Below are 21083 nucleotides of genomic sequence, written 5' to 3' on the forward strand. Positions count from 1 at the left end.
GTTAGGTCCATGAATCAAGGCACATTAGAAGTGGTCAAACAGCAGATGGCAAGAGTGAACGTTGACATTTTAAGAATCAGCAAACTAAAATGGGCTGAATGAGTGAATTTAACTGAGATGAGCATAGTATATACTACTGTGGGCAAGAATCCCTTAGAAGAAATGGAGTAGCTATCATAGTCAACAAAAGAGTCCAAAATGCAGTACTGAATGCAATTTCAAAAATGACGGAATGATCCCTGTTCATTGCCAAGGCAAATCATTCAATATCTTGATAATCCAAGTCTATGCCATGATCAGTAATGCTGAAGAAGCTGAAGTTGAATGATTCTGTGAAGACCTACTAGACCTTTTAGAACTAACATACAAAAAAGATGTCCTTTTCATTATAGGGGACTGGAATAAAAATGTAGGAAGTCAAGAAACACCTGGAGTAACAGGCAAATTAGGCCTTGGAGTACAGAATTAAGCAGGACAAATGCTAATAGGGTTTTGCCAAGAAAATGCACTGGTCATAGCAAACACCCTCTTCCAACAACAGAAGAGAAGACTTTACACATGGACATTGCCAGATGGTCAACACTGAAATCAGATGATTATATTCTTTGCAGCCAAAGATGGAGAAGCTCTATACAGTCAGCAAAAATAAGACCAAGAGCTGACTGTGACATGAACTCCTTATTGCCAAATTCAGACTCAAATTGAAGAAAGTGGGGAAAACCACTAGACCATTCAGGTATGACCTAAATATGACCTAAATCAAATCCCTTATGATTATACAGTAGAAGTGAGAAATAGAGTTAAGTGACTAGATCTGATAGATAGAGTGCCTGATGAACTATGGACAAAGGTTCATGACATTGTACAGGAGCCAAGGATCAAGACGATCCTCAAGAAAAAGAAATGCATAAAAAGCAAAATGGTTGTCTGAAGAGCTCTTAAAAATAGCTGTTAAAGAAGAGAAGCCAAAAGAAAAAGAGAAAAGGAAATATATACCCATTTGAACGCAGAGTTCCAAAGAATAGCAAGGAGACATACGAAAGACTTCCTCAGCGATCAGTGCAAAGAAACAGAGGAAAACAGTAGAATGAGAAAGACTAGAAAGGTCTTCAAGAAAATTATAGATATCAAGGGGACATTTCCTGCAAATATGAGCACAATAAAAGACAGAAATCGTATGGATGTAACAGAAGAAGATGATATTAAGAAAAGATGGCCTGGATACACAGAAGAACTAAATAAAAAAAGATCTTCATCACCCAGATAATCACGATGGTGTGATCACTCAACCAGAGCCAGACATCCTGGAATGCAAAGTCAAGTGGACCTAGGAAACATCAGTATGAACAAAGCTAGGGGAGGTGATGGAATTCTAGTTGAGCTATTTCAAATCCTAAAAGATGATGCTGTGAAAGTGCTTCACTCAATATGCAAACATATATGGAAAACTCAGCAGTGGCCACAGAACTGGAAAATGTCAGTTTTCATTCCAATCCCAAAGAAAGGCAATGCCAAAGAGTGATAAAAATACCTCACAGTTGCACTCACCTCACACGCTAGTGAAGGAATGATAAAAATTCTCCAAGCCAGGCTTCAATAATATGTGACCCGCAAAATTCCAGATATTCAAGCTGGTTTTAGAAAAGCCAGAGGAACCAGAAATTAAAATGCCAACATCCAGTGGATCATCAAAAAAGCAAGAGAGTTCCAGAAAAACATCTATTTCTGCTTTATTGACTATGCCAAAGGCTTTGAATGTGTGGATCACAGCAAACTGTGGGATATTCTGAAAGAGATGGGTATGCAAGACCATCTCACCTGCCTCTTGAAATATCTGTATGCAGGTCAGGAAGCAACAATTCGAACAGGACATGGAACAACAGACTGGTTCCGAATAGGAAAATGATTACATCAGCGCTGTATATTGTCACCTGCTTATTTAACTTATATGTAGAGTACATCATGGCAGCCCACTCCAGTGTTCTTGCCTGGAGAATCCCAGGGACAGGGAAGCCTGGTGGGCTGCCATCTATGGGGTCGCACAGAGTCGGACACAACTGAAATGACTTAGCAGTAGCAGAGTACATCATGAGAAACACTGGGCTGGAAGAAGCACAAGCTGAAATTAAGATTGCCAGAAAGAATATCAATAACCTCAGATATGCAGATGACACCACCCTTATGGCAGAAAGTGAAGAAGATCTAAAGAGCCTCTTGAGGAAAGTGAAACAGGAGAGTGAAAAAGTTGCCTTAAAGCTCAACATTCAGAAAGCTAAGATCATGGCTTCTGGTCCCATCACTTCATGGCAAATAGATGGGAAAGCAGTGGAAACAGTATTAGACTTAATATTTTTGGTGCTGAGATCACTGCAAATGGTGATTACAGCCAAGAAATTAAAAGAGGCTTACTCTTGGAAGAAAATTATGACCAACCTAGACAGCATATTAAAAAGCAGAGACATTACTTTGCCAACAAAGGCCCATCTATTTAAGGCTATGGTTTTCTAGTAGTCATGTATGAATGTGAGAGTTGGACCATAAAGAAAGCTGAGCACTGAAGAATTGATGCTTTTGAACTGTGGTGTTAGAGAAGACTTGAGATTTTCTTGGCCTGAAAGAAGATACAACCAGTCCATCCTAAAGGAAATCAGTCCTGAATTTTCACTGGAAGGACTGATGCTGAAGCTGAAACTCCAATACTTTGGCCACCTGATGTGAAGAGCTGCCTCATTGGAAAAGACCCTGATGCTGGGTAAGTCTGAAGGTTGGAGAAAAAGGGGATAACAGAGGATGAGATGATTGGATGGCATCACTGATTCAATGAGTTTGAGTAAATCTGGGAGTTGGTGATGGACAGGGAAGCCTGACATGCTGCAGTCCATGGGGTAGCAGAGTCAGACATGACTCAATGACTGCACTGAACTGATAATCCTGATAAATACTAATGCCAAGAAGTATGGGCTTGCAGGTGGCGTTAGTAGTAAAGAACCTATCTGCCAATGCAGGGGGCATAAGAGACACAGGATTAATTCCTGCATTGGGAAGATCCTCTGGAAGAGGGCATGGCAGCCCACTCTAGTATTTTTGCCTGGAGAATTCCATGGACAGAGGAGCCTGGTGGGCTACACTCCATAGGTCACAAACAGTAGGATACGACTGAAGTGACTTAGCAAGCATGCACGCAGTCTCTGTATGATATGAAGAAATAAAATGTGGGTTTAGTCTCCATGCTGTGGATGAAAAAAAGTAAAAGCAAAAAAATGTACCGTCTTAAACAGTATATAGTGGCATCAGGAATTTGCTCCATCATCTGCACTCTCAGAATTAAATGCTGGGTTTAGTTTGCTGCAAATGTATAGATGAAGCAGTTTCATCTGTTTCAGTTTTAATGTGAAGTTAGTTGCCATTGACTCCATGGAAAGTGGATTGGAATATATGAGGTGTGGTTTTACTCTGCATGAGTTGCATTTGCTCAAGCTAGTCAGATCACTTATAATTATAATGGGAACCTGTCCTTTTTGAATTATATGGAGACAGAAAATGACAATATACATTTAATATGAAGACTACACGTGTATATATCTCTGTGGGTGTATGCAAATAAATCCAATATTTGCATATTGAAGTCTTAGTCCCTAGGAGATAATAATGTAACTGCTTTGGAGATAGTCCTTGAGGAGGCAATTAACTGAAAGTGATGCCTTTAGGGCAGATCTTATCTAATATAATTGTTGACCATGTAAGAAGAGATTATGAAGAAGGGAATGGCAACCCACTCCAGTATTCTTGTCTGGATAATCCCGTGGGCAGAGGAACATGTTGGGCTACAGTTCATGTGGTCACAAAGTATTGGACACGACTCAGAGACTAAGTAAGCAAGAAGAGATTCAGTTCAGTCGCTCAGTTGTGTCTGACTCTTTGAGACCCCATGAATCGCAGCACACCAGGCTTCCCTGTCCATCACCAACTCCTGGAGTTCACTGAGATTCACCTCCATTGAGTCAGTGATGCTATCCAGCCATCTCATCCTCTATCGTCCCCTTCTCCTCCTGCCCCCAAATCCCTCCCAGCATCAAAGACTTCCAATGAGTCAGCTCTTCTCATGAGGTGGCCAGAGTACTGGAATTTCAGCTTTAGCATCATTCCTGCCAAAGAAATCCCAGGGCTGATCTCCTTCAGAATGGACTGGTTGGATCTCCTTGCAGCCCAAGGGACTCTCAAGAGTCTTCTCCAACACCACAGTTCAAAAGCATCAATTCTTCGGCGCTCAGCCTTCTTCACAGTCCAACTCTCACATCCATACATGACTACTGGAAAAACCATAGCCTTGACTAGACGGACCTTTGTTGGCAAAGTAATGTCTCTGCTTTTCAATATGCTATCTAGGTTGCTCATAAATTTCCTTACAAGGGGTAAGCGTCTTTTAATTTCATGGCTGCAATTACCATCTGCAGTGATTTTGGAGCCCCCCAAAATAAAGTCTGACACTGTTTCCACTGTTTCCCCATCTATTTCCCATGAAGTGATGGGACCAGATGCCATGATCTTCGTTTTCTGAATGTTGAGTTTTAAGCCAACTTTTTCACTCTCCTCTTTCACTTTCATCAAGAGGCTTTTTAGTTCCTCTTCACTTTCTGCCATAAGGGTGGTGTCATCTGCATATCTGAGGTTATTGATATTTCCCCCAGCAATCTTGATTCCAGCTTGTGCTTCTTCAAGTCCAGCGTTTCTCATAATGTATTCTGCATATAAGTTAAGCAAGCAGGGTGACAATATACAGCCTTGACGTGCTCCTTTTCCTATTTGGAACCAGTCTGTTGTTCCATGTCCAGTTCTAACTGTTGCTTCCTGACCTGCATACAGATTTCTCAAGAGGCAGGTCATGTAGCCTGGTATTCCCATCTCTCTCAGAATTTTCCACAGTTTATTGTGATCCACACAGTCAAAGGCTTTGGCATAGTCAATAAAGCAGAAGTAGATGTTTTTCTGGAACTCTCTTGCATTTTCCATGATCCGGCAGATGTTGGCAATTTGATCTCTGGTTCCTCTGCCTTTTCTAAAACCAGCTTGAACATCAGGAAGTTCACGGTTCACATATTGCTGAAGCCTGGCTTGGAGAATTTTGAGTATTACTTTACTAGCGTGTGAGATGAGTGCAATTGTGTGGTAGTTTGATCACTCTGTGGCATTGCCTTTCTTTGGGATTGGAATGAAAACTGACCTTTTCCAGTCCTGTGGCCACTGCTGAGTTTTCCAAGTGTGCTGACATATTGAGTGCAGTACTTTCACAGCATCATCTTTCAGGATTTGAAATAGCTCTACTAGAATTCCATCACCTCCACTAGCTTTGTTCATAGTGATGCTTTGTAAGGCCCACTTGACTTCACATTCCAGGATGTCTGGGTCTAGATGAGTGATCACACCATCATGATTATCTGGGTCGTGAAGATCTTTTTTGTACAGTTCTTCCGTGTATTCTTGCCACCTCTTCTTAATATCTTCTGCTTCTGTTAGATCCATGCCATTTCTGTCCTTTATTGAGCCCATCTTTACATGAAATGTTCCCTTGGTATCTCTAATTTTCTTGAAGAGATCTCTAGTTTTTCCCATTCTGTTCTTTTCCTCTATTTCTTTGCATTGATGGTTGAGGAAGGCTTTCTTATCCCTCCTTGCTATTCTTTAGAACTCTGCATTCAGATGCTTATATCTTTCCTTTTCTCCTTGGCTTTTCACTTGTCTTCCTTTCACAGCTATTTGTAAGGCTTCCCCAGACAGCCATTTTGATTTTTTTTGCATTTCTTTTCCATGGGGATGGTCTTGATCCCTGTCTCCTGTACAATGTCATGAACCTCATTCCATAGACCATCAGGCACTCTATCTATCAGATCTAGGCCCTTAAATCTATTCCTCACTTCCACTGTATAATCATAAGGGATTTGATTTAGGTCATACCTGAATGGTCTAGCTGTTTTCCCTACTTTCTTCAATTTGAGTCTGAATTTGGTAATAAGGAGGTCATGATCTGAGCCACAGTCAGCTCCTGGTCTTGTTTTTGTTGACTGTATAGAGCTTCTCCATCTTTTGCTGCAGAGAATATAATCAATCTGATTTCAGTGTTGACCATCTGGTGATGTCCATATTTAGAGTCTTCTCTTATGTTGTCGGAAGAGGATGTTTGCTATGACCAGTGCATTTTCTTGGCAAAACTCTATTAGTCTTTGACCTGCTTCATTCTGCATTCCAAGGCCAAATTTGCCTGTTACTCCAGGTGTTTCTTGACTTCTTACTTTTGCATTCCAGTCCCCTATAATGAAAAATACATCTTTTTTGGGTGTTAGTTCTAACAGATCTTGTAGGTCTTCATAGAACTGTTCAACTTCAGCTTCTTCAGCATGTGCACTGAAATTCATTAAAAAAAAGATAGCTTGAAGGCAGAGGGTAAAGGCTGCCATCTACAACTGAAGAAGAGAGGCATCAGAAAACAAACAATCCTGCTGTTACATTGATTTCAGACATCTAGACTCCAGAATAGTGAGGAAATAAATTTATTTTTAAAAATATTTATTGAGTATAGTTGATTTACAATGTTCTGTTTGTGTCAGCTATACAGGAAAATGAATCTATTATACTTATACATATATTCACACTTTTTTTTACATTATTTTCCCATATAGACCATTACAGTGGAGAAGGCAATGGCACCCCACTCCAACACTCTTGCCTGGAAAATCTATGGATGGAGGAGCCTGGTAGGCTGCAGTCCATGGGTTAGCTAAGAATCGGACACGACTGAGCGACTTTACTTTCACTTTTCTCTTTCATGCATTGGAGAAGGAAATGGCAACCCACTCCAGTGTTCTTGCCTGGAAAATCCCAGGGGCAGGAGAACCTGGTGGGCTGCTGTCTATGGGGTGGCGCAGAGTCAGACACAACTGAAGCAACTTAGCAGCAGGATCATTAATTATATACTTTATGTAGTAGAACATATATGTCAATCCCAATCTCCTACTACTCCCTGGTAACCATAAGTTTGTTTTCTACATTTGCAACTCTGTTTTGTAGATAAGTTCATTTGGGCCCTTTTTGTAGATTAACTTTTAAGCAATATTATATTTACAAATAATAAATGCAGGAGAGAGTGTGGAAAAAGGGGGAACTCTGCTACACTGTTGGTAGGAATATAAGTTGGTGCAGCTACTTAGAATGCAGTATGGAGATTCCTTAAAAAAATAACAACAGAGCTACCATATGATTCACCAATGCCATCATGGGCATATACATGGAGAAAGCCATATTTGAAAAAAATACATGCACTTCAATGTTCATTGTATCAGTATTTACAGTAGCCAGGACATGGAAGCAACCTCAATGCCCACCAACAGAGGAATGGATAAAGAAAATGTGGGACAATCGTATATTGTCAGGCTCCTTTAATGGACCAGAACCTGATGGTCTGGAGTCGAGGATGAGAAAGTAAAAGAGAGAGAGAAAGAGGCTGATATTCCTTGGTTTATGCAGAAAGCCAATAAAGCTCTTGACACAGAGCTTGCACTGCTACACGTAGGCACCAGGCATCCTCTCATGGGGATGAAGTTACAGTGCACTTCCTCAAGAGTGTCTTAGAAGCCTGGGCAAGAAAGTGAGCTCAGCGGGCTTCTGCACTCTAAAGAATTAGCCTGAGAGAGAGAGAGAGGGGGGGGGGGAGAGAGAGAGAGAGAGAGAGAGAGAGAGAGAGAGAAAAGAAAGACATGGGGACCCAAGCTCTGATGGAGCAGAGATGTTTTATTCCACATAGTGTGGGTATATATGCTGTCTTACAAGGTAACTTTTTTCAACAAAGATAAAAATCAAAAGTCCAGACTTTGTCATAAGGCAATTCATATCAAAGAGAGAGGGTTGTAAATAATCACTTTTACCATATGGTTCATAAAAAGGAAGAGGGTCATAAATAGTTACTTATCACCATATGGAAAAACTAATGAAGGAAATGCATGCATTCTTCAGCCCCAGGAGCGGCTTGCCAACTCCTCTTAATTCCTGAATAGTCAGAAATGAATAAGGAACAGAGGATTCATGACAGATCCAAAACAGCACACAGGAAGCCTCCTGTTAAATACTTCCTGACAGTGTATTCAGTTGAATTCAGTCACTCAGTCGTGTTCGACTCTTTGCGACCCCATGAACTGCAGCACGCCAGGCCTCCCTGTCCATCACCGACTCCCGGAGTTCACCCAGACTCACATCCATTGAGTCAGTGATGCCATCCAGCTATCTTATCCTCTGTCATCCCCTTCTCCTCCTGCCCCCAATCCCTCCCAGCATCAGAGTCTTTTCCAATGAGTCAACTCTTCGCATGAGGTGGCCAAAGTACTGGAGTTTCAGCTTTATTGCTGCTGTTGGTGCTGCTAAGTCGCTTCAGTCGTGTCCGACTCTGTGCAACCCATAGATGGCAGCACACCAGGCTCCCTCGTCCCTGAGATTCTCCAGGCAAGAACACTGGAGTGAGTTGCCATTTCCTTCTCCCAATGCATGAAAGTGAAAGTGAAACTGAAGTCGCTCGGTCATGTCCGACTCTTAGCGGCCCCATGGACTGCAGCCCACCAGGCTCCTCCGTCCACGGGGTTTTCCAGGCAAGAGTACTGGAGTGGGGTGCCATCGCCTTCTCCTACCATAGATCAATTTGGCAGCAATAGTGAAGCTTCAGAACTCAGTTCACAGGGGAATACACAGAAGCAGAATCATAATTAATGAAATGTTTGCTAACATCAAAACCTAAGGGCAATAACTCAGAGGTTCAAGTCCCCATAGGTAATGGCAACCCACTCCAGTACTCTTGTCTGGAAAATCCCATGGATGGAGGAGCCTGGTAGGCTGCAGTCCATGGGGTCGTGAAGAGTCAGGCACGACTGAACGACTTTAATTTCATTTTTCACTTTCCTGAGAAGGAAATGGCAACCCACTCCAGTGTTCTTGCCTGGAGAATCCCAGGGACAGGGCAGCCTGGTGGGCTGCTGTCTATGGGGTTGCACAGGGTCAGACACGACTGAAGTGACTTAGCAGCTTAGCAGCAGCATACCTGGTAAAATAAAAGACCATCTACTAATTATCATTTAGCTACCCAAGACTGGCTCATTTCAGGTAGGTTTCCAGGTCCTATCTTTAAGAATATAAGAGGAAATAACTTTCTGAGAAAGAAAAAAATGTATTTGTAAGTGAAATAATTACGCTTACTTACTCAATTAAATTAACACTGCATTTTTTTTTTTTTGCCAGAAACAATATTGACTTCTCTGATTGGGAACCATATTCTTGAACTTGTTAATAACCACAGTATAAGTTCTTAATGATTTTATTTTCTTTTTGGCTCATAAAAAATCTTTCACTTCTTTTATCATTGGATAAGTGTATACATGAATTGAAGGCTTGTTTCATTTTGTTTAATAAATAATACAACTACCACAGTAAAAGTAAAAACTTGCAAATTAATTCTCATGTGAAAAAATGTCATACCTATATAGGCTTAAGGAAGAAGTTCATTAAATACATTCTATTCTCATATACATCAAAAACATATACAAATCAAGAGGGAGGTAATATATTTATAATTATGGCTGAGTTTCTTCGTTGTATGGCAGAAACCAACACAACATTGTGAAACAATTTTACTCCAATTAATAAAAATAAGCATATCAAACATGACACACACATAAAGACACATACATAAGAGAGGGTATGTGTGTATCTCAGAAAAAATTATTGTCTCTCATCTCATTCCATTTTATAATATTAGAGCCCATTTAAAATCCAAACAGATGCAAATGTGTGCTATTGTTTTCAATTCCTTTTAGATCTTTTCTTTCACTAATCAAGCAACTTGAGTTTTGATAACTATCTCTGCAAAGGGGTAAAGAGTATTGTGACAAATCAATAATAAATTACTAGGAATAAAGGTTGATAATACTTAGATGTCTCACTAACTATTAAACACAACATAAAACCAGTAACAAAATAGTGATCATTATTATTAGTCAATGACATGGTCATTATTTCAGGGATTAATACAAATATTCTTCAATCAATCATGTAGTGAGAAACATTAAAACTGTAATCCCATTTTGTTTCCATGTAAATACTTCCAAGTGTAGAGAATCCTTAGACCTATCTTACAGCTCAACATCTCTAATACATTAGAGTCTTGTTCATATTATTTTGAAGAGGAAAAGAGAGGTAAATTAATTCAAATGTAGCCATTGAGATAAAAAAGTCAGACTCTGACATGACCTTGTAGGAAGTTACATGCCTCATAAATGGCATAATAGATTTGGTTCAGTTTCTCAACAGTCTATTCTAGGTGATTTTTATTATTGGATAATAGATAGCTGAAGAAGTGTTAGTCACTCAGTCATGCTGGACTCTTTGTGACCCCAAGAACTGTAGCCCACCAGGCTCCTCTGTCCATGGAATTCTTTAGGCAAAAATACTGGAATGAGTAGCCATTCCCTTCTCCAAGGGATATTCCTGACTTTGGGATCAAACCTGGGTCTCCCATGTTGCAGGCAGATTCTTTATTGTCTGAACCAACAGAGAAGCCCCAGTAGATAGCTTTGGCTCTTTAAAGAGTGGACACATGATTGGATGCTTTTCTGAATACAAAACACAACTATAGAAAGAAAGTGTTCTGCCTTATGACATTTTGCAGATGTGCAGAAGAGCTACCTATCCATGTATCTTTGTTATTTATTTTTAAAAATATTTTTCTAAGAGTGCAGACAAGAACAAAGAAGGATGAACAGAGACAATTGCTCCTCCATGACTGAATTCATTTTTTTGGGAATTACTGATAACACTGTGAACAAAGTGACCCTATTTATCATGGTTCTCCTTGTTTATCTCATCAATCTTCTGGCAAATCTTGGATTGATAACCCTGATTAGGATGGATCCCCAGCTGCACACTCCCATGTACTTTTGCCTTAGCCACCTCTCCTCTGCTATTCCACAGCCATTGGTCCCAAGATGCTGGTGGACCTATTTGCCAAGAATAAGTCAATCTCTTTCCATGGTTGTGCTCTGCAATACTTGATCTTCTATATCTTTGCTGACTCTGAGTGTCTCCTGCTGGCAGTGATGGCTTATGACCAGTACAAGGCCATCAGCAGCTCCTTGCTCTATGAGGTCAGCATGTCCAGCAAGGTGTGCCCCCTGCTCATGGATGGGGTTTACCTAGTAAGAATGGCAGATGTTCTGATACACACGACATTAGCATTCTGCTTAAGTTTCCATGGGTCAAATGAGATTAACCATTTCTTCTGTGATTTACCTCCACTTTTCCTCCTTTCCTGCTCTGATATACAGGTTAATGAGTTGGCATTATTCCTTGTTTTTGGCTTCATTGAACTGAGTACCATTTCAGGAGTTCTTGTCTTTTATTTTTATATCATCTTTTCAGTCTTGAAGATCCACTCTGTAGAGGGGAGGTTCAAAGCATTCTCTACCTGCACCTCCCACCTAACTGCAGTGGCAATTCTCCAGGGAATTATTCTCTTTACGTATTTCAGGTCGAGTTCATCCTACTCTCTAGATCAAGACAAAATGATTTCATTGTTTTATACTCTAGTGACTCCAATGTTAAACCCTCTGATTTATAGCCTAAGAAACAAGGATGTGATACAAGCCCTAGAAAAAATAAAACTTAAAAGATGATGCTAAATGTTTATATTTCTCTCTCTCACACACAAAAACGTTGTATTTGTAAAATTATGCTGCATCATACAAGAGAAAAGAAGTTGTCTCACTAAATACATAAAATTAATAATAAGCACTGGTTATAAAGTCCTAATTTTAGAAACATTACAACTTCCAAATACAGCATGCTCATATGCATCAAGAATTTATATATGGCACGTTCTCTTTGTTGAAAACTTTCCTGGGTGTTCTAATTTTGTCACATTGTATTGATTCATTCTTTCGTTTATGTACTATTTCAATTACTAGATACTTCTCATGTGTTTACTGATAGATGTTTGAATTTTTTTTTTAATATTCTATGGCATGTACTATACTTTCTGTACTAATGAATATATGCTAGTGCTAAACATAAGCATTTGGTAGCTAGCTAAAAAATTCATAAGATTCCCCAAATCCTCATGAAGTTAAAAAAAAAAATAAGGGTTATAAACTTAAATCTAAAAACAAAACTAGCATGTCTTTGGATAGATACACTCAGTCTCAGATCTAAAAATCATTCAAGTTAGGAAATGAAAGGATATTAGTCAGAGGATGGAACAATTAGATGGAATTTAAGGTGGACAAGCCCATGTCCTTTAGAAGTATCGTATCCTTGTTTGCCACAACATGGAAAAAAAACCTGAAGGCACCATGCTAAGTGAGATCAGTCAAACAGTAAAAGGTAAACACTGTATAATCTTACATATGTGTTGAATCTAAAAAGGATGAACTCATAGAAATAGAGAGTGGATTGGTTGTTTCCAGAGTCTAAAAGGTGGAAGAGATTGGAGATGTTATTCAAAGTGAATAAATTTGTCAATGAATAAGTTATGAGGATCTAACATACATGATTCTAGTTAACACTTCTGTACAGTAAACTTGAAATTTGCTAGAAGAGTAGGTCTTAACTGTCCTGATCAAACACATACTCTAAGCTGTAACTATGTGAATTAATGAATGTGTTAATTAATTTTATTGTGGTAATCATGTCATAATGCATACATATATTACATCTTCATTTTGAATATTTTACACATGCTATTTGTCAATATTATCTGAATAAAGCTTGAAAAAAAGAAGAAAAGTTTTTAAGTGCCAATGGAAAATACCTGGGTAAACTATATCATCGTGCAGTCATTATCAACTATTCATTTTTCTGTCATTTTCTACATGTTAATTTCTTTCCCCTCTTTCCTCTTCTTGGTCCTGGTTGAATGTCTCTGTCTCTTTGAGAATCACAAAGCCACCTACTTAAAGCCTTATTTATTTCACTCTGTGAGCATTTTCTGCTAATGGATTGAGCATTCTATCCACTACATCCACAATGCCCATGTTGTTTAGGGAAATAAACAAATACATAGCAAGCCAGAAATGCTAGATAGCATTTTTGAGGATTATTTATATCTCAGTAGCAAAATTAGCACAGAGATATCATCTGCTGTACATATACTATAGTATATAGGTTGTATGCATACACACAACAGATTTTTGAGTAGGTACGTAGCATGAAGTGGATACTAAAATAATGTCTTTATTAAGACATGCATATTGATTATACTAGGAGTAAAGAACTATGAGTTCCTGATATTTAACTATTTCCTTCAGAATAATCTATACCTTCAGAAACTGTGGTTTTTGACCATATATCTGAAAAACCTTATAAGACTGAAAGACATTCATAGTAATTCATTGAAACTGCAAAGTTAACAGTAATTAATGTTCTTAGGTTTTCTCACTACCATTGGAAAATTTCCTTATGTGAAAATATTTTAGAATGGCACTAAAGTCTAAAATATGCCTCTCTTTTTAAAGGTAGTGTTGTAAGACATCATGATAGTTAGGAAAAGATGTCATGGTGGATAAAAAGCTACAGAGAATTCTTATTTTAGATAAAAGCCTAAATAGTCTATCTCTAGTATATTTTATCAGTTCACCCAAACTCTTCTGGAGTTGTATCTTACAAGCAACAGTATAGCAGAAAAAAAACATAGTTTGAAATCTAATAAAGTCCAATCAAAATATGGTGTCACTCAGTTCAGTTCAGTTCAGTCACTCAGTCGTGTCCAACTCTTTGTGACCCCATGAATCACAGCACACCATCTCCTGGAATTCACTCAAACTCACGTCTATCGGGTCGGTGATGCCATCCAGTTATCTCATCCTCTGTCGTCCCCTTCACCTCCTGCCCCCAATCCCTCCCAGCATCAGAGTCTTTTCCAATGAGTCAGTTCTTCACATGAGGTGGCCAAAGTACTGGAGTTCCAGCTTTAGCATCATTCCTTCCAGAGAACACCCAGGGCTGATCTCATTCAGAGTGGACTGGTTAGATCTCCTTGCAGTCCAAGGGACTTTCAAGAGTCTTCTTCAACACCACAATTCAAAAGCATCAATTCTTCAGGGCTTAGCTTTCTTGAAAGCTCAACTCTCACATACATACATGACCACTGGAAAAACCATAGCCTTGACTAGACGGACCTTTGTTGGCAAAGTAGTATCTCTGCTTTTGAATATACTATCTAGGTTGGTCATAACTTTTCTTCCAAAGAGTAAGCGTCTTTTAATTTCATGGCTGCAATCACCATCTGCAGTGATTTTGGAGCCCAAAAAGATAAAGTCTGACACTGTTTCCACTGTTTCCCCATCTATTTTCCATGAAGTGATGGCACCAGATGCCATGATCTTCGTTTTCTGAATGTTGAGCTTTAAGCCAACTTTTTCACTCCCCTCTTTCACTATCATCAAGAGGCTTTTTAGTTCCTCTTCACTTTCTGCCATAAGGGTGGTGTCATCTGCATATCTGAGGTTATTGATATTTCTCCCAGCAATCTTGATTCCAGCTTGTCCTTCTTGCAGCCCAGCATTTCTCATGATGTACTCTGTATATAAATTAAATAAGCAGGGTGACAATATACAGCCTTGACGTACTCCTTTTCCTATTTGGAACCAGTCTGTTGTTCCATGTCCAGTTCTAACTGTTGCTTCCTGACCTGCATACAGGTTTCTCAAGAGGCAGGCAGGTGGTCTGGTATTCCCATCTCTCAGAATTTTCCAAAGTTTATTGTGATCCACACAGTCAAAGGCTTTGACATAGTCAATAAAGCAGAAATAGATGTTTTTCTGGAACTCTCTTGCTTTTTCCATGATCCAGCAGATGTTGGCAATTTGATCTCTGGTTCCTTTGCCTTTTCTAAAACCATCTTGAACATCGGGAAGTTCACGATTCACCTACTGCTGACGCCTGGCTTGGAAAATTTTGAGCATTACTTTACTAGCATTTGAGATGAGTGCAATTGTGCAGTAGTTTGAGTGTTTTTTGGCATTGCCTTTCTTTGGGATTGAAATGAAAATCATTTTCCAGTCCTGTGGCCACTGCTGAGTTTTCCAAATTTGCTGGCATATTGAGTGCACTTTCACAGCATCATCTTTCAGGATTTGAAATAGCTCAACTGGAATTCCATCACCTCCACTAGCTTTGTCCATAATGATGCTTTCTAAGGCCCACTTTACTTCACATTCCAGGATGTCTGGCTCTAGGTGGATGATATGCCATCGTGATTACTTGGTCGTGAAGATCTTTTTTGTACAGTTCTTCCGTGTATTCTTGCCACCTCTTCTTAATATCTTCTGCTTCTGTTAGGTCCATACCATTTCTGTCCTTTATCAAGAGCATCTTTGCATGAAATATTCCCTTGGTATCTCTAATTTTCTTGAAGAGATCTCTAGTCTTTCCCATTCTTTTGTTTTCCTCTATTTCTTTGCATTGATCACTGAGGAAGGCTCTCTTATCTCCTCTTGCTATTCTTTGGAACTCTGCATTCAGATGCTCTTATCTTTCCCTGTCTCCTTTGCTTTTCACCTCTCTTCTTTTCACAGCTATTTGTAAGGCGTCCTCAGACAGCCATTTTGATTTTTTTGCATTTCTTTTCCCTGGGGATGGTCTTGATCCCTGTCTCCTGTACAATGTCACGAACCTCATTCCATAGTTCATCAGGCACTCTATCTATCAGATTTAGTCCCTTAAATCTATTTCTCACTTCCACTGTATAATCATAAGGGATTTGGTTTAGATGATACCTGAATGGTTTAGTGGTTTTCCATACTTTCTTTAATTTAAGTCTGAATTTGGCAATAAGGAGCTCATGATCTGAGCCACAGGCAGCTCCTGGTCTGGTTTTTGCTGACTGTATGGAGCTTCTCCATCTTTTGCTGCAAAGAATATAATCAATCTGATTTGTTGTTGACCATCTGGTGATGTCCATGTGTAGAGTCTTCTCTTGTGTTGTTGGAAGAGGATGTTTGCTATGATCGGTGTGTTCTCTTGGCAAAATTCTATTAGCCTTTGCCTTGCTTCATTCTGTACTCCAACGCCAAATTTGCCTGTTATTCCAGGTGTTTCTTGACTTCTTACTTTTGCATTCCAGTCCCCTATAATGAAAAGGACATCTTTTTTGGGTGTTAGTTCTAAAAAGTCTTATAGGTCTTCTTAGAAGCATTCAACTTCAACTTCTTCAGCGTTACTGGTTGGGTCATAGACTTGTATTACTTTGATATTGAATGGTTTGCCTTGGAAACGGACAGAGATCATTCTGTCGTTTTTGAGATTGCATCCAAGCACTGCATTTCAGACTCTCTTGTTGACCATGATGGCTATTCCATTTCTTCTAAGGGGTTCCTGCCCACAGTAGTAGATATAATAGTCATCTTGTTTAAATTCACCCATTCCAGTCCATTTGAATTCGCTGATTCCTAGAATGTCGACGTTCACTCTTTCCATCTCTTGTTTGACCACTTCCAATTTGCCTTGATTCATGGACCTAACATTCCAGGTTCCTATGCATTATTGGTCTTTACAGCATCGGACCTTGCTTCTATCACCAGATGACCGAGTGTGACAAAATGTGGTTCACTGGAGAAGGGAATGGCAAACCACTTCAGTATTCTTGCCTTGAGAACCCCATGAACAATATGAAAAGGCAAAATGATAGGATACTGAAAGAGGAACTCCCCAGGTCAGTAGATGCCCAATATGTTGCTGGAGATCAGCGGAGAAATAATTCCAGAAAGAATGAAGGGATGGAACCAAAGCAAAAACGATACCCAGTTGTGGATGTGACTGGTGATAGAAGCAAGTATGTCACTAGATTGCCATGAATAAGCCATTTCACTCCATATGGCAGAAATTCATTACCATATCTAAAGAGTTATTTTATCTAAAATAAGCATATTTTCCTTCTATTCCTGCTTTCTGGAGAGTTTTTATCATAAATGGATGTTGAATTTTGTCAAAAGCTTTCTCTGCATCTATTGAGATAATCATATCGCTTTTATTTTTCAATTTGTTAATGTGGTGAATTACACTGATTGATTTGCGGGTATTGAAGAATGCTTGCATCCCTGGGATAAAGCCCATTTGGTCATGGTGTATGTTCTTTTAAATGTGTTGTTGGATTCTGATTGCTCGAATTTTGTCAAAGATTTTTTCATCTATGTTCATCAGTGATATTGGCCTGTAGTTTTCATTTTTTGTGGCATCTTTGTCAGGTTTTGGTATTAGGGTGATGGTGGCCTCGTATAATGAGTTTGGAAGTTAACCTTCCTCTGCAATTTTCTGGAAGACTTTGAGTAGATAGGTGTTAGCTCTTCTCTAAATTTTTGGTAGAATTCAGCTGTGAAGCCTTCTGGACCTGGGCTTTTGTTTGCTGGAAAGTTTCTGATTACAGTTTCAATTTCCATGCTTGTGATGGGTCTGTTAAGATTTTCTATTTCTTCCTTGTTCAGCTTTGGAAAGTTGTACTTTTCTAAGAATTTGTCCATTTCTTCTATGTTGTCCATTTTATTGGCATATAACTGCTGATAGTAGTCTCTTATGATCCTTTGTATTTCTGTGTTGTCTGTTGTGATCTCTCCATTTTCATTTCTAATTTTACTGATTTGAATTTTCTCCCTTTGTTTCTTGATGATTCTTGCTAATGGTTTGTCAATTTTATTTATCCTTTCAAAGAACCAGCTTTTGGCTTTGTTGATTTTTGCTATGGTCTCTTTTGTTTCTTTTGCATTTATTTCTGCCCTAATTTTTAAGATTTCTTTCCTTCTACTAACTCTAGGGTTCTCCATTTCTTCCTTTTCTAGTCACTTTAGGTGTGAACGTGAAGTCACTCAGTCATGTCCGACCCTTTGTGACCCCATGGACTGTAGCCTACCAGGCTCCTCAGTCCATGGGATTTTCCAGGCAATAGTACTGGAGTGGATTGCCATTTCCTTCTCGAAGGAATCTTCCCAAATCAGGGATCGAACTTTAGGTTATTTATTTGATATTTTTCTTGTTTCTTGAGGTATGCCTGTATTGCTATGAACTTTCCTTTTAGCACTGCTTTTATACGGTCCCACAGGTTTCCATAATAAAAGCTATATATGACAAACCCACAGCAAACGTTATCCTCAATGATGAAAAATTGAAAGCATTTCCCCTAAAGTCAGGAACAAGACAAGGGTGCCCACTTTCACCGCTACTATTCAACATAGTTCTGGAAGTTTTGGCCACAGCAATCAGAGCAGAAAAAGAAATAAAAGGAATCCAGATTGGAAAAGAAGTAAAACTCTCACTGTTTGCAGACGACATGATCCTCTACATAGAAAACCCTAAAGACTCCACCAGAAAATTACTAGAGCTCATCAATGAATATAGTAAAGTTGCAGGATATAAAATCAACACACAGAAATCCCTTGCATTCCTATACACTAATAATGAGAAAGCAGAAAAAGAAATTAAAGAAACAATTCCATTCACCATTGCAAAGAAAAGAATAAAATACTTAGGAACATATCTACCTAAAGAAACTAAAGACCTATATATAGAAAACTATGAAACACTGATGAAAGAAATCAAAGAGGACACTAATAAGGAGAAATATACCATGTTCATGGATCAGAAGAATCAATATAGTGAAAATGAGTATACTACCCAAAGCAATCTATAGATTCAATGCAATCCCTATTAAGCTACCAGCAGTATTTTTCACAGAGCTAGAACAAATAATTTCACAATTTGTATGGAAATACAAAAAAAAAAAAAAAAAAAAAAAAACAAAACCTTGAATAGCCAAAACAATCTTGAGGAAGAATAATGGAACTGGAGGAATCAACCTGCCTGACTTCAGGCTCTACTGCAAAGCCACAGTCATCAAGACAGTATGGTACTGGCACAAAGACAGAAATATAGATCAATGGAACAAAATAGAAAGCCCAGAGATGAATCCACACACCTATGGACACCTTATTTTCGACAAAGGAGGCAAGAATATACAATGGATTAAAGACAATCTCTTTAACAAGTGGTGCTGGGAAAACTGGTCAACCACTTGTAAAAGAATGAAACTAGATCACTTTCTAACACCATACACAAAAATAAACTCAAAATAGATTAAAGATCTAAATGTAAGACCAGAAACTATAAAACTCCTAGTGGAGAACATAGGCAAAACACTCTCCGACATAAATCACAGCAGGATCCTCTATGATCCACCTCCCAGAATACTGGAAATAAAAGCAAAAATAAACAAATGGGATCTAAGTAAAATTAAAAGCTTCGGCACAACAAAGGAAACTATAAGCAAGGTGAAAAGACAGCCTTCTGAATGGGAGAAAATAATAGCAAATGAAGCAACTGACAAACAACTAATCTCAAAAATATACAAACAACTTATGCAGCTCAAGTCCAGAAAAATAAACGAACCAATCAAAAAATGGGCCAAAGAACTAAACAGACATTTCTCCAAAGAAGACTTCCAGATGGCTAACAAACACATGAAAAGATTCTCAACATCACTCACTATCAGAGAAATGCAAATCAAGACCACAATGAGGTTCCGTTTCATGCCAGTCAGAATGGTAGATCCAAAAGTCTACAAGCAATAAATACTGGAGAGTGTGTGGAGAAAAGGGAACCCTCTTACACTGTTGGTGGGAATTCAAACTAGTACAGCCACTATGGAGAACAGTGTGAAGATTCCTTTAAAACTTGCAAATAGAACTGCCTTATGACCCAGCAATCCCACTGCTGGGCATACACACCGAGGAAACGAGAATTGAAAGAGACACGTGTACCCCAATGTTCATCACAGCACTATTTATAATAGCCAGGACATGGAAACAACCTAGATGTCCATCAACAGATGAATGGATAAGAAAGCTGTGGTACATATGCACAATGGAGTATTACTCAGCCATTAAAAGAATACATTTGCATCAGTTCTAATGAGGTGGATGAAAATGGAGCCTATTATACAGAATGAAGTAAGCCAGAAAGAAAAAAAAACACCAATACAGTATACTGACATATATATATGGAATTTAGAATGATGGTAATGATAACCCTGTATGCGAGACAGCAAAAGAAACAGATGTATAGAAGGGACTTTTAGACTCTGTGGAAGAGGGAGAGGGTGGGATGACTTGGGAGAATCGCATTGAAACATGTATACTATCATGTAAGAAATGAATCTCCAGTCTATGTTCGATACAGGATACAGGATACTTGGGGCTGGTGCACGGAGATGATCCAGAGAGATAATACAGGATGGGAGGTGGGAGGACGGTTCAGGATTGGGAACCCATGTACACTCGTGGTGGATTTATGTCAATGTATGGCAAAACCAATACAGTATTGTAAAGCAACATAAATTAAAATAAAAATTAAAAAAAAACTCAAAAAAATACACATATTTTATTTGATCTTCTTGTGTGATATGAAAAATTAAAAAAAATTGAGCCCATTAAAGTAAGATAAAAAATGGTATTCACTAATTCTATATCTCCCATAAATTGCTTGGTTAAATAACAAATTATGTTTTTTTTTGGGGGGGGGTTGACAACTTAAATAAAAGTTTGAGCAGGAACAGAAAATAACTTTTCTACTTTGGGATTCTAAAAATTTAGAAACTGGCACTAAAAATTTTGATGTATTTCTCTCTACTTCAATCCCCATTTCCTTACTTCCCTTTTTATATCATATCCTTCTTACGCATCCACAAATGTAGCAAATATCACTGTGAAGTGAAGTGAAGTCGCTCAGTTGTGTCTGACTCTTTGTGACCCCATGGACACCAGGCTCCTCCGTCCATGGGATTTTTTAGGCAAGAGTACTGGAGTGGGTTGCCATTTTCTTCTCCAGGGAACTTCCCAACCCATGGATCGAACCCAGGTCTCCCACATTGTAGACAGACGCTTTACCATCTGAGCCAGCAAGTAAGTCACAATATCATTGCAAAAATACAGTTTATTTATATATCCACACTGCTGCAGTTATTTCTTGCTACCTAAATAGTATTCCAAAACCACATGACTTAAATAGCTTCCTGT

At 38.8% G+C, this 21083-nt stretch overlaps 1 pseudogene; it reads left to right on the top strand.

The window, feature by feature from the left end:
* Window positions 1-10782: 10782 nt before the first annotated feature.
* LOC138072311 (olfactory receptor 5W2-like) lies at window positions 10783-11702 on the top strand (annotated as a pseudogene).
* The last annotated feature ends 9381 nt before the right edge of the window (window positions 11703-21083 follow it).

This window comes from Capricornis sumatraensis, unplaced genomic scaffold (genome assembly GCF_032405125.1).
Source record: "Capricornis sumatraensis isolate serow.1 unplaced genomic scaffold, serow.2 scaffold1, whole genome shotgun sequence".
In the NCBI taxonomy this organism is placed as follows: domain Eukaryota; kingdom Metazoa; phylum Chordata; class Mammalia; order Artiodactyla; family Bovidae; genus Capricornis; species Capricornis sumatraensis.